Here is a 14,620-nt window from a genome sequence, read left to right on the forward strand (position 1 = left end):
TCACGTTCTTACTGCGACCAAAACACGCTTCCACACGACTATACCACGTTTATATCACGCTTATACCACACTGTGCAAGACCATAGTACGATTTTAGCATGCCCTTGCCGTCCTCATCACACTCTTCTTACGACCTGACTGCGTTCATACTACGATCATTATGCTCATTATCATTGTCATATAAAATTTATACAAGCTCTCCAGCATTTGTTTGTCTGTATGTAATTGTCACATTGGTGTCTTCCCTACTATATATATATCGTTCACTTAACATCGTCATTTGATCTTGATGGACCAGCAATAAGTTGTGAATGAGGTTGGATTGGTCGGTCCGACATACATCTACTTGATCATAATTCGTTATTGTCAGATCTCCCTCTGTCTCTACCTCTACCCTTATCTTTATGTAGATTTTGTTTGCCTGACTGTGTTGTTTCCTAGAAACTCTACGTATCAATGACAAGAAATAGAAGGAATGATACATTCTATATATGGAACACGATGCTTACGTTATTGCTGGGAGCGTAGTAAAAATGTGGTATGATCGTGGTATGGTTGTTATAAGGGGTCTTATAAGATCATGCTATAATCGCAGTAGAAGCGTGGTAAGATCGTGTTGCAATCAGATAAATCGTGGCATGGTCGTAGTGAGGACGTGATGAGCGTAGAAAGATCGTGATATTCGTAGCAAGGTCACAGAACAAGCGTGGTTAGAACGTGGTATAATCGTAGCGGGGTCGTTGTAGAAGCGTAATGAGGACGTAGTAGCATCGTGAAAACAACGAAAGTCTACATTTTCATGCCGCTCGTACTGCGACCTCACCACAATCTGAATTTATTTTAGATCGCAGTGAGCGTGGTGTGATCGTGGTCTTGTCGGACTGTGGCATTAGCATATGCATACACAAAATAGCATGAGGTTAAAAAAAGAATAGTTTTTTGGGGCATTGATTGAGGGTCATGTCACTTCATGTTTGCAATTAAGAAAGTATGGTTGTTGGATATTTCCAATCCTCCAAAATCAATTTTAATGATAAACACCTTATGCAACTAATATTCAACCAATCATTGTAAAAAAAAAATTGTTTACTGGTATTTTTAGAATGACAAAACAATATATTAAAAGAACACTTTAGAAGGGTAGGGGGAAAGTACTTGTTAATCAGCAACTCAGAAATACATTGTACATGGTTATTTTCTTGAAAAACTTATGTGATTTTATATGTTTTTATATATGTGTGTTCAAAATGTGTGCTGGCATGAACAGATTTTTGTAAGTGTTAATATGTGTACTATTATTGTTTTAAGATGTTTCATATGTACTAAATGCAGCTGCATAATTGTAGAAATAAAACAGATAAATGCTTTAAAATATTAAGGCTTTTACAAAAATTGATAAAATATAAATACTAAACACATGAATAGTAATTATCGAAGTTTAATCTTGAAGAAGTAATGATATTCACAAAAACTAATTTCATTCAAAGTTTTCCCATTAATTTTTTTTTTATTGAACAATTTTGATATTTGAAAAGATAAAAATGCCTTATTTAACAGATACAAAATAATCATAGGGAATGACAAAAAAAAGTTTGATATGTTATTTCATAACAATAGTACAGGGTTGAATGTGTGGAACAGGGTCAACCAATTAATATTACCATTGTGTATAAACCTTGTAAATAAATGCATTCCTAAAACCCATGTCTTTTCAGCTTAAAATTATAATCAATGCTCATTAATAGGATAAAACAATGTAGCCATTCACATTTAAGAAGATTGTTACAGTGTTTTAAATGTTTTAAACAATTAAAATGAAAATTACTTTGTGAAATCAAAAATGTAAAGGCTTTTTTGCCAAGTCAAAAATTACTTAAAATCATTAACATTAAATGAGATCTTTCAAGTAGAAACAAGAGGTGTCTATATGTTGTCTTGATAAGTTATCTTTTTAAGGTGGTACCTAGCACTACAGGGAGATAACTCTGTAAAATCAGCTAAACGTTTTAATTATGTTGTGTTGTAAAGGGAATATTAAGCTTCCAATGATGAAAATTGGTGTTTGTCAAACTGCTATATAACCAGTGTAATTTTTCTGATAAAATGGTTGGTTCAAAATTTTTAAAACTTTTATATTTTTGTTAAAGGGTCAAAGTAAAATTGAGAATGAAATGGGGAATGTGCCAAAGAGACAAAATACTTTGTCAAAATTTTATGAAAATTAAACGAGCCAAATTAATTTTAGTGAAAGTGTTGAGTACCACCTTAAATACCTTTGTAGACATTTGGTTAACAACAAGACTCGGAACAGCAATAAAAGTGCTGTACCTTTTCATGTATTTGTCATTTTGTAGATTTGTAGTATTTTATACGATTTTTGTAGCATATGCACTTCCCTATAAATAAGCACTTTATCTTAAACCACTGATTGTAGTCTACTGTTTTCTGAAAACAGTCTTTTTATAATATCTTAAGTTAATGCATCTTCATGATCTTGCCAAATATCTTTTTTGATAATCTTTTTTTGTCCAGTAAGCCAGTATTCCTAACATTTGTATTACTAACGCATTTTTTATGTTGAAATTTTGTTACAAAAATAATGATTGAAATAAGAAAACCATATAATTTATATATATCTTTGGCCATAAGGCCCATTTATTTTCTGTTCTATACACTTTTCCCACTCAAAATTAAAACTATCACAATTTAAATTTTGTCAAAGCTAAATTCTCATCTTTTGGATCTTTAAATCCATATTTCAAATTTCCGTTTGCACATCATGTATTGTGATTTCAAGAATTTATTTGTTCATACATATAGGTCACCATGCCCAACTTGCATCATAAAATCCTTTCTATTCAGTGAATTGTGAAATCTTGAACGAAACTATCTTTTTGCATTTACTTTTGAAAAGTGAAAATATGTCAACATTATTTAAATTTATTTTTCATGACATGTCTATTTTAATGGACACAAAAAATTATAACTAGTCACAGGTTATAGTCCTATATACATTTCCATCAAATGGGTTTTCATTATTTTATATATACATGCAGATATAAAAATATGTGATTTTAGTATGCAACGAAATTATAACCAGTGTAAATGCTATCTCTATATTTACTGTATATCATAGGTAGATATTATATTTAAACAGAACACAGGGTTTTAACTTGGTTAATATATATTACAAAATAAAATTGAGAATTGAAATGAATACATTAAGATACAATGATTATTAATTAGATAATTTACTTTCAATAATATTTTATGTCAACATTTTGTTATTGTGTTGATACAAGTTCGATGGTGAAACTACTTATTCTAAAATTTCCCTGGTGTTTTTTTTTTGTATGTATAAAACTACTACAGACATGGAGACTGACATTCATTGATTTTTAGTTGATTCTTTGTGTTGACCAACTCCTGATCAAGCAAAATGTTTCAATTAACCAATATACCTTGATCTTTTTACTCATTGTGACTTGGATGGAGAGGAGTCTCATTGGAATTCATACCACATGGTATTTTATATGCTCTAAAAAAAACTCAATCCTCACAAATAGTTTTTTATATGGAGGAAGTAAGGTTTATTACAACATCCTAATACATGTATACATGTATAATTTTCTTTTTCTTAATTAAAATTCCAAAGCCTCTGAATTTTATTCTGAATGTCTATCACATGTTTGATGAAGGCTATATGCATGATATTGTTATACTTAATAATGCTCAAGTGTTTTGTTAAATAATTTATCTTGGTTAATGTGTTTTTAATGAAATTGATAAGATTTCATCTTTTCATCAAATTTTGTTATCTCCCATTTTGCTGAGTTGTATCCCTTGTTAAATTTTCATTTTGTCATGAAACTGTTCAGGAAAAAAATATTTTTGTTGTAGAAAGTAAACAAATCAGCAGCCTTTGAAATTCTGAAAATAAAAAAAGCAACCAGCCATTAGCAAGGGTTAAAAAATCTTTTTTGTTTAATTTCTTGATGTTGTTATATATATTGATAAAAAAAAATGATGATATAGATTTTCTGCTATTTGCCTTTTGTAATTTTTTGTCAGATGTTAGCACACTACAGCTAATTTTCTAGTCATTTAGATATATTATTTTTGAAATGGGTGACAAGGTTTTTTCAGATGGAAAGAGGAAAAAATATTTATTAGAGCATTAATTTTTCTCTATATTATTAATGATCTGCATTTTTTTTTAGAGATGTGATGTGTAATTTGTTATTATTTTGTTATAAATTTTAAGTGGTGCTTATTCAGATCTGGAGTATTTGCAACTTTATTTTAAAGATCCCCTGATGTCAAAAGTTCTTTATCTTATGTTGCCAAAACTGTTTCCCTGTTGAATTTCATTAAAACTGAGTCAAGATATTTAAACTGTTGACTTGAAAATTGATTGAAGATCTGGTTAAATTGGTGCTTAGTTTGTTTATGTGTTCTGTTATAGGTTTTCTTTCTTTAAGTTTAAAACATTTTTTATTTTTAGTTGAAAAATTATACAAATGCTATTAAATTGCAATAAAATATAAGAATATATTAATTTTGATCATGAAGTTATGAATTTATTAAATATATATAACCGGAAGCTGCAATGGTTTACAGAACTTGAACTAGTTTTTGAATATGATTGATTTACCTTAAAATGTTATTTTTTTACACAGGTACTTAAGAATTTCGTCAATACAAATAAATTTTATGTTTATACAGTATTTTCAGATATATGTCTGTGTCAAATTTTCTGATGGATTAAGTACATTTTACATTTACACAAATTTATACACAAATTTCACCCCAAAGTTTTATCAATTTTTCTGCTACTCAATGTTTCTGTATCATTGTTTTCAGCAGTAATGTGTTCATATGGACATGTATGATTGTTGAAGAAGAGTTTTCAAGAGCATTAATAACTCCAACTATTCAAATTTCACCATAAAGTACCATTGATTTACTGCTTCTCAACATTAATCTGATAGTGACGATACCTTTTCCACATTTGTATGCTTGCTATGTCTTATGATTTGATTGTTAATATTGTTATGTTATGTATTCATAATTTTATATACTGGATTTGTATGCTATGTTTACTCATAAATTATCTCTGCAACCTATTTAGTTTAGATTAGCCTTCTTCTATTTATCCTATAAAAAAATATTCTATTGTCATAAAAAAAAAACACCATGAAAACAGAATCTATGATATACAATTTAAGGTCAATATCAGAAAAGATTAAAATCTTTGTATGAGACTTAGAAACTTGGGAAGCGTGAGGTTTCTCGAGCATTTTAACTGTTTCGTACCAAATCAAAAAAAGGTTGATATTTTCCTGATATCGATCTTAATTGTTTTAAACTGCAGTTAAAATGGCTACGGTTTAAAAATATGAACACAACATTAAAACCTAATTTTCAACCTTAAATGACATCCTAACTGTGAAGAAAAGTGTTGTGTCATAAAATCAACATTAAGAGAAACGTCACTTTGTTCTAAAAAAATTGAGAATGGAAATGGGGAATGTGTCAAAGAGACAACAACCCGACCATAGAGAAGACAACAGCAGAAGGTCACAAACAGGTCTTCAATGCAGCAAGAAATTCCCGCATCCGGAGGCGTCCTTCAGCTAGTCCCTAAACAAATATATATTCTAGTTCAGTGATAATGAACGCCATACTAAACTCCAAATTTTATTTCCTTGTAACACTTCCGGGACCAAATGAGATTGTGTTGCGCATGTGTGAACTTCAGTGTGCTGATAGCTCTTGGGCAGTTCGGATGTAGTTTGAATTGTCCTAACTTCAGATTAAATTAAATCAACGTAGTTGGTTTTCATTTTATCATTAATAAAATTTGATATAAAATTTAAATAAAAGTTAGTAATCACCGGATGTAATTCGGGAAAAATTTACGACTTTTACCTGTTTTCGGCACATTGCCGTAAACCGGTTATTATAAAGAAAACACATGGCGGAGAAAATGATAGAAAAGGGGTCCGCCTCAAAAAGAAAGTCTTCGCATGAAGACATTAGTAATACGGACGAAGATGAACTTCTGTCTGAAAAGATTAATTCTGTTTCCAGCGCGGCTGGTAAAAGAAAACATGAGTCGACAAAGTCGAAAGCTTCCACGAGTGGCGGAGCTAACAGTAGCACTTCAAATTCAAGTGTAAAGGGTAAGAAACCTGGCCCTTCTACCTCTGCAAAAATAGACAATCATTATGCAATCATGTCAATGTTGGTATCAATCCAAGAAGGTAAGAAAAGACAGTCTGACGATATAAGGTCTTTAAAAGACCGTGTACAAGACATTGAAGAATATGACGAGGTTAATAATTATGATGAAGGTGAAGAAAACCCCCATGATGATGGGGAAAATGTAGACAATGAAAGTGAACCACCTGATAAGAAGCAGAACAAAGATGATAATAGGTTTTCATCATCTATGTCAAAGAGATGTAAGGTTCAAGAAATTTGTGATGACAAAATTGATGAGGTCTTGGCAAATAATGTCGGTGAGTTGTTCAGGAATGGTATGAATGAGGAACAATACTCTGATTTAACTAAAGATGAAAACAATGCCAGACCTGAAAATTGTGAAGGTTTGTCTATAGTAAGAATAAACCAGCTCATGTGGAATGTAATTTCACCAGGAGCACAATCTCTTGAAAAAACTATTGTAAAAGCAGCAACAATTCTAACAAAAACTGTCAACAAAATGGCTCTTGACGAAAACAACAATGGTAACTATGGTAGTGGAGAATACATTGACAAATGTAATGATGTATTGGCTTTGTTGGCCCATGCAAACCGCCAATTGAATATGACAAAGGGATTTTTTAAAGCCCGAAATGATGGCAAAATATGTGCCTCTCTGCTCACACTCTGTTCCTTACACAAACAATGTTTTTGGAGATGACGTCTCCAAAGTTGCAAAGGACATTGAAGATTGTTCCAAAGTGGAAAACAAGTTGAAGTTTGGTAATGGCAGAGATAGAGGCGGAGGCTTCTTCAGAGGTGGTAGAGGAGACCACAGGTACATTTAGCAGAGGTGGCTACCGTGGAGGAAGAGGTCGAGGTTCCGGCCCTATTCAAAAAAAAATCACAGAGAGGAGGAAATCCACAGAAGTATTAGATACATCAAATGAAGTAAGTCATTGTTTTAAAGCTGGTGTATTGAAAAAGTTTTCCAATGAAATGTGAAAAAATTACCTCTGACAAATTTAATTTAGATATAGTAAGCCATTGTCATATAGAGTTCATAGATAATGTTGAACCTAAGCAAGACATTTTTAATGTAAAATCTGTCTTTAACTCAAAAGAAAGTGATATTGTTTCAAATGAAATTCAAAAGTTACTGGCAATTGATGTTATCAAAGAAGTTCAGTCAATGAAAGACCAGTTTTTATCGCCTATATTTTTAAGGCCAAAAAAGAATGGAGAATATAGAATGATTTTGAATCTTAAGAAGTTAAATGAATACATTGAGTATCATCATTTTAAAATGGACACTTTTGAAAGTGCCATTAAACTTGTAACTAGCTAATCATATATATGGCTTCTATTTGAGACATGCTTATTATAGTGTTCCAATTGCAGAGGAACATCAAAAGTTTTTACGGTTTTATTGGAACGGAAAACTTTTTCAATACACATGCTTACCTAATGGGATTTCCTCCGCACCTAGAATATTTACTAAATTATTAAAACCTGTTTACTCTAGTTTTAGGTCATGTGAATGTTGGTTACATAGACGATAGTCTTTTATTAGGAGAGACCATAGAAGAATGCAATAAAAATGTAAATGACACAATTGAATTAATGTCAAAATTAGGATTTGTCATACATGAAGACAAATCTGTTTTTCAACCATCAAAACAAACAATATTCCTGGGTAACATTATTGATTCAGAAAATATGATTATAACTCTTACTGAAGACAAAAACCAAAACCTAGTAAAAGAATGTAAATGGTTACTGCAGAGAAACTTAGCTAAGATTAGAGATGTAGCAAAAGTCATTGGACTTATAGTATCCTCTTTTTCTGCAGTTGAATTCGGTAAATTGTTTTATCGTAACCTTGAAAAGGTAAAAAATATGGCTTTAAAAAACTCAAAAGGAGATTTTGAACAAAGCATGCTTATTTCTAATCAGACGAAATGAGATTTAGAATGGTGGGTTGCTAATGTGTCTACCGAATTAAGACATATAAGCCATGGCAGTCCACAAATTGTGATTCAGACAGATGCTTCATTATTAGGATGGGGTGGCATATTAAGTGATAATGAAATTGGAGGTAGATGGACAGATGAAGAATAAAAAAATCACATAAATTATTTAGAAATATTAGCTATATATTTTACATTAAAATCCTTTCTTCATCTGATCATAAATAAGCATGTGAAGGTTCTTACAGACAATACTACGGCAGTGGCTTACATATCAAATATGGGCGGCACAAAGTCCATAGATTGCAATAAAATTTCAAGACAGATTTGGTTGTTTTGTAAAGATTGACATCTGGTTGACATGCACTCATATAGCAGGCAAAAAAAATCTAGCAGACAAAAAATCTAGAGAATTTGATGACAAATTAGAATGGAAATTGGAAAGGTCTGTTTTTGACCAATTATGTACTTTGTGGCAAAGGCCAGACATTGATTTGTTTGCATCTAAATTAAATTTCCAATTAGAAAATTACTGCTCTTGGAAGCCAGATCCATTATCTGCATTTATTGATGCATTTATTATAAATTGGTCATATTTTCAGTTTGTCTATTTGTTTCCTCCTTTCAGTTTATTGAGCCGGTGCATTTTCAAAATCAGAGAGGACGGTGCAAGAGGAGTAGTAATAGCTCCATTTTGGCAGACACAAACTTGGTTTCCGAGACTAATGCAGTTGTTAACAGACAATCCAATCGTTCTTCCAAAGAACAAGAAGATTTTGAATCTTCCTCACGATCCACAATCTGTTCATCCTTTACACAAGAAAATGAAACTAATTGCATGTCCAGTGTCAGGAGTAGCTTCAGAGAACGAGGATTGTCTAAAGAAACAACCCACATACTCATGTCGTCTTGGAAATCAAGTACAAAGAAACAGTACCAAGTGTATATCAGGAAATGGTTCAAATATTGTAACAAAAAACAAATTCATTGCTTTCAAATTTCTGTAGGCACACTGCTTGAAATTTTTACAACTTTATTTAAGGAAGGTAATTTAGGTTATAGTAGTTTAAATCTAGCTCGAGGAGCTCTTTCGTCTTTAGATCTTACTATTGACAGTATTCCAGTTGGACGTCATTCAATGGTGATAAGATACATGAAAGGAATTTTTAATTTTCGTCCACCCAAACCTAGATATGAATCTACATGGGACGTTAGTAAAGTACTTCATTTTTTTGCGTAGCCTATCACCAGTAAAATATTTAAAATTGAAAGATTTAATATTAAAACTTACGATGTTAATAGCTTTGACAAATGCAGCTCGAGCTCAATCAATTCTTTTAATGATTGTTAATCATGTACATAATGTGAAGGGAGAATTTTTTTTTGAATGAACTTGTTAAACAAAGCCGACCTGGTTATAAGGAGCCAACTGTAAATATAAAGGCTTACCCTCCAGATAGGAGACTTTGTGTATATACCAGTGATGGGGTAATTGAAAATGTAATGGTAATTAAGTGTAATGCATTACAATTTTCCATGTAATTGAATGTAATGTGTAATTGAGCATTTTTTTAATTACTTGTAATGGTAATTTAATTAATTACAATGAAAAAAGCATGTAATGCTCAATTACTTTTGAATTACATTTGAATTACATGTACTTTTATGGTGTTAATGATAAGGATTTATGTTTAATAATATAAATTGTAAAATTATATTTATTTTTCAAATATTGATATCACATACTTTCTGTAATTTATTCTAAAGTTATTATATTACTTATTTGACCTACAGAATTATTTTCTGAATAGTCTTATGATTTGAAAAAAAACCATATGTTGTTTTAGAAAGATCTTTAACTAAATAGATTGAAAAGTAATAAATCACCATGTTAAACAAAAACCAAAAAAATTGTGTGAAAAATCTTTATGAGAGTTCATTTAGAATTTAAATTTACTCCACACAATCATTTTGTCAAATTAGTATACACAAAAGGATTATAGAGATAGAAATTAACAGCTGTAAAAACAAACAGCAATTAATCAGATTAAAATGTCCAGAGGCAATGCCACTATTACATGTATTTTATCTAATTAGCAAAATATTGCTAAGATATAGAGATTATATACATTGTTTGTACTAAAAATTATTTTCAATGTTGTGATAAGCATACCTTTTTTAATAATTATTAAGTGATTTTTTTTTATTTATTTATAATTTCTTTATTCATGCTATGTTTTATTTAAATAACTTCATTTCTGAGATGTCAAAATACCCCTAAATGTATTGGCAAGTTAATAGGAACTAATTTCCTCTTCTATCAACAGATCTACTTATTATGGAAGTATAATACCTCCACGTTCTAATCAAGCAATAAATGCCACATTAGCTCCTATAGAAATACTTTTGAAAATGGCTGTCAAAGTGTACAGACCAGAGAGATGCAGAATAAATGACAAAACATTAAAGTTACTCATGATTATCAAATGCAACGCTTAAACTATGTTAACATGAATTTTTTACACATACATTATACATACATGTATAATATTGGTTAACAAATATTATGATGAAATGTAATGTGTAATTTAATTAATTACTTTAGTAAAGTAATTGTAATTTAATTAATTACATTTCAAAACTGTGTAATGTGTTATTAGTGTAATTGACCATTTTTGCAATGTAATGTGTAATTTAATTAATTACATTCCAACGAAATAACAATTAAACGAGTCTTGCCTTGGTAAAATGGTAAAAGGCGAAGTTTAATTGTAATTTTATGAGTTGTGTAAACACTGAAGGGATTAAATGTCACACCCTCCCTCCCTAGTTAAGGGAGACCAATATGTAGTTATTGTGGGTCATATGTATATATGTATTTCGTTGTTTGTCATATTGATAAAACTTTACTTTGAAGACTGAAGTTCACACATGCGCAGCACAATCTCATTTAATCCCTTCAGTGTTTACACAACTCCTAAAATTACAATTAAACTTTGCCTTTTACCACGGCAAGACTCGTTTAATTGTTAAATTGTACACAAGAAACTAAAATTAAAAATAATACAAGACTAACAAAGGCCAGAGGCTCCTGACTTGGGGACAGGCACAAACATGCGACAGGGTTAAAGATGTTTATGAGATCTCAACCCTCCCCCTATACTTCTAGCCAATGCAGAAAAGTAAACTCAAAAAACAATATGCACATTAAAATTCAGTTCAAGAGAAGTCCGAGTCTGATGTCAGAAGATGTAACCAAAGAAAATAAACAAAATGACAATAATCAGGGATGGAGTAATTAAAAATGTAATGGTAGTTAAGTGTAATGCATTACAATTTTCCATGTAATTGAATGTAATGTGTAATTGAGCATTTTTTTAATTACTTGTAATGGTAATTTAATTAATTACATTGAAAAAATGTGATCCAGCCAGCAATCAAGATAGCAGACATGGCTAAAAATAGTACATCGGATAAAATACAGTTTTTGGGTTGCTGCCCTTGAATTGGTAATTTAAAGAAAATTTTGCAGCTTTTGGTTGCATCTTGCATATTATTATAGATATATATAAACTGTAAACAGCAACTATGTTCAGCAAAGTAAGAGATACAAAAAAGTTCAAGGACCAAAATTGTCAATTGACCCTTTAAGGAGTTAATGCCCTTTTAAGACCAATTTACACAATTTGTTCATCACGTTTGTTAACATTTAAAAATCTTCTCTGAAATACAGGTGAGCGATTCAGGCTCTAGAGAGCCTCTTGTTAAAGGCAACATAGCGTGTTTAAGCTGCAATTTGAATATAATTTTGTTTTGCGCCAGCATTGTCGGTGATATACTAAAAAAAAGTACAATCACAAAAGATCTGATTCAAAACAGAAGTCCCTAATAAAATTGCAAAACCAAAATCCCAAACACATCAAACTAATGGTATTAATAAGTCATATTCCTGTCTTGGTACGATCATATTCTTATGTAGAAAATAAGGCATTCTAACCTGGTTTTATAGCTTGCGAAACCTGTCACTTGTATGACAGTCACATCAAATTCCATTATATTGTCAACGATGTGTGAACAAGGCAAACAGACATAATAGATAAAAATGTCAAAATTAAGGTCGCAGCAGTCATCACTACATCATAATCTTAATCTCTATAAAAAAACAAATAAATATGTAAAAAAGAAGTATCAAAAGGCATATATCAATTTTAAACAACATCATTCCTTGGTTTTTGTCTCGCTTGACGGAGTAAAACAGCGAGACATAGGTATGCTATTTCATGCGAAAGCGGCATCGGTGTAAACAATACTAAAATTGAGAATGGAAATGGGGAATGTGCCAAAGAGACAACAACCCGACCATAGAAAAAACAACAGCAGAATGTCACCAACAGGTCTTCAATGTAGCGAGAAATGCCCGCACCCAGAGGCGTCCTTCAGCTGGCCCCTAAACAAATATATACTAGTTCAGTGATAATGAACGCCATACTGATTTCCAAATTGTACACAAGAAACTAAAATTAAAATAATGCAAGACTAACAAAGGCCAGAGGCTCCTGACTTGGGACAGGCGCAAAAATGCGGCGGGGTTAAACATGTTTGTGAGATCTCAACCCTCCCCCTATACCTCTAGCCCATGTAGAATAGTTTGTGATTAGGTCTTGTTTGTGGTGAACCACAAGTTAAGATCAATGGTATTTGGTATGCAGTTGTATTAGCATTGACACATCTTCTTTCCATGGAAATTATTTGGCCCTGTCCACTAAATCATGGTCTATTGACTTTGAAATAGATATAGGAAGATTTGGTGTGAGTATTTGCTTGTTTTACATGTATTAGCTTGTGATTAGGTTAGTTTATGGGGAACCATTAGGGTGACATCCTATTAGTCCGACAACCATTATTCCGACGGTCCATTTCTCCGACAGCCCATTACTCCGACAGCTCATTATTCCGACAATGCATCTGTCTTATGTGTATAAGTAAATTTTCTCTAAAAACTAAAAAAAAAACTCCGTTTTCTATACTATTTGTGGTTGTCCGTTTTTATTCCAATTATTCTTTCCATGTGGGATATTCGTCTCAGTATATTTGAGTTGATACACATTCTTATTGCAACTGCTCAGTCCTTAACATCGTCCCTCTTTCGTTTTACGTGTCTGGGTATTTTATTTGTTTTTATATTTCCTCATTTGTTTGCCCACTGTCGTTCTGTGCTGTTCTAATTCGCTGGTTTTTTTTGTGTGTCTTGATCTATCTCCTTTTCAATAGATCTTCGGTTTCCCCCTTTCGCGTATCAGGGGAGTGAGGTTTTACCACTATTAACTACATAGATAAATATATCAGAGTTGGATAACACTACCGCCCTCTTTGGTCGCACCACTTTCTACCCCTGAGTTTTATTTAAATTAATTTTGTTGCATAAATAAGGGACTAATGTAACGTCAGTCAAAATGAGAAAAACAAAGAGACAAATACAAACCCAGATCCTAAAAAATAAGATGACAAATAGGACGAAATAATATATGTGCTCAGAAAAAATGAACAATTCCAATTATGAATGCGGTATCATGTCGGGAATGTGAATCCACGAAATACGGAGACAGTACACAGCACTTCTAATAACGATCGATCAGACATAGTCTGTGAGATGAAACTCATTGTATTTGTAGGGATACCATTAATTGTCATTTTAATGATATATTTAATATTGCCGTTAAAGCGGGAGGTTTGGCATGCCACAAAACCAGGTTCAACCCACCATTTTTTCTTTAAAAAATGTCCTGTACCAAGTCAGGAAAATGGCCATTGTTATAATTTATCATAGTACTAGTACACAATTACGGGATATATAAGTAAAGAATAACGTCATATGTAACAGAGAAACACAAAAAGGAATTCCGTTCTCAGTTATAAGTTTGACTGTCCCTCTGGTATCTTTATACTGTATACCTTACAACAAAATAATTGTCTTTAACCTGTGTACAATATTGTTTTGGCCGCAAGGTCATTTGTTCAAGGTTATGGTTTACTCTCTGTAATTATTTAACATTTCACAGCTGTATATTATTGTTGCCTTTATTGATTCACCCTCATGCGCAGTTAAATGTGAAACTGGTGTTTTGTATATTTGATTATAAGTTTTATAGTGGATTTGATATTCCCGCCAATATGTTACAGAACAAAGGAAAGCATGAACACAAATAAACTCAAACTTGGGTGATCTGGTAGGGGTGATCCGGCTCAGATCACGTACCCCTGTTAGAACAAAGGAGCTGGGTGGTAAGACTTAGTTGGATTGGTGGCCGTGATATCGTTTGCGGTGAACTTCTGGCAAATCAAATGATAATGATGCCCGATGAATATATCTTTCTGTTAATTCTTTTTTCAAAAAGATACGTCTCATTCAAAACATGCACATATGGATTAACATCTTAATTGTA

This window comes from Mytilus edulis, chromosome 13 (genome assembly GCF_963676685.1).
Source record: "Mytilus edulis chromosome 13, xbMytEdul2.2, whole genome shotgun sequence".
In the NCBI taxonomy this organism is placed as follows: Eukaryota; Metazoa; Mollusca; class Bivalvia; order Mytilida; family Mytilidae; genus Mytilus; species Mytilus edulis.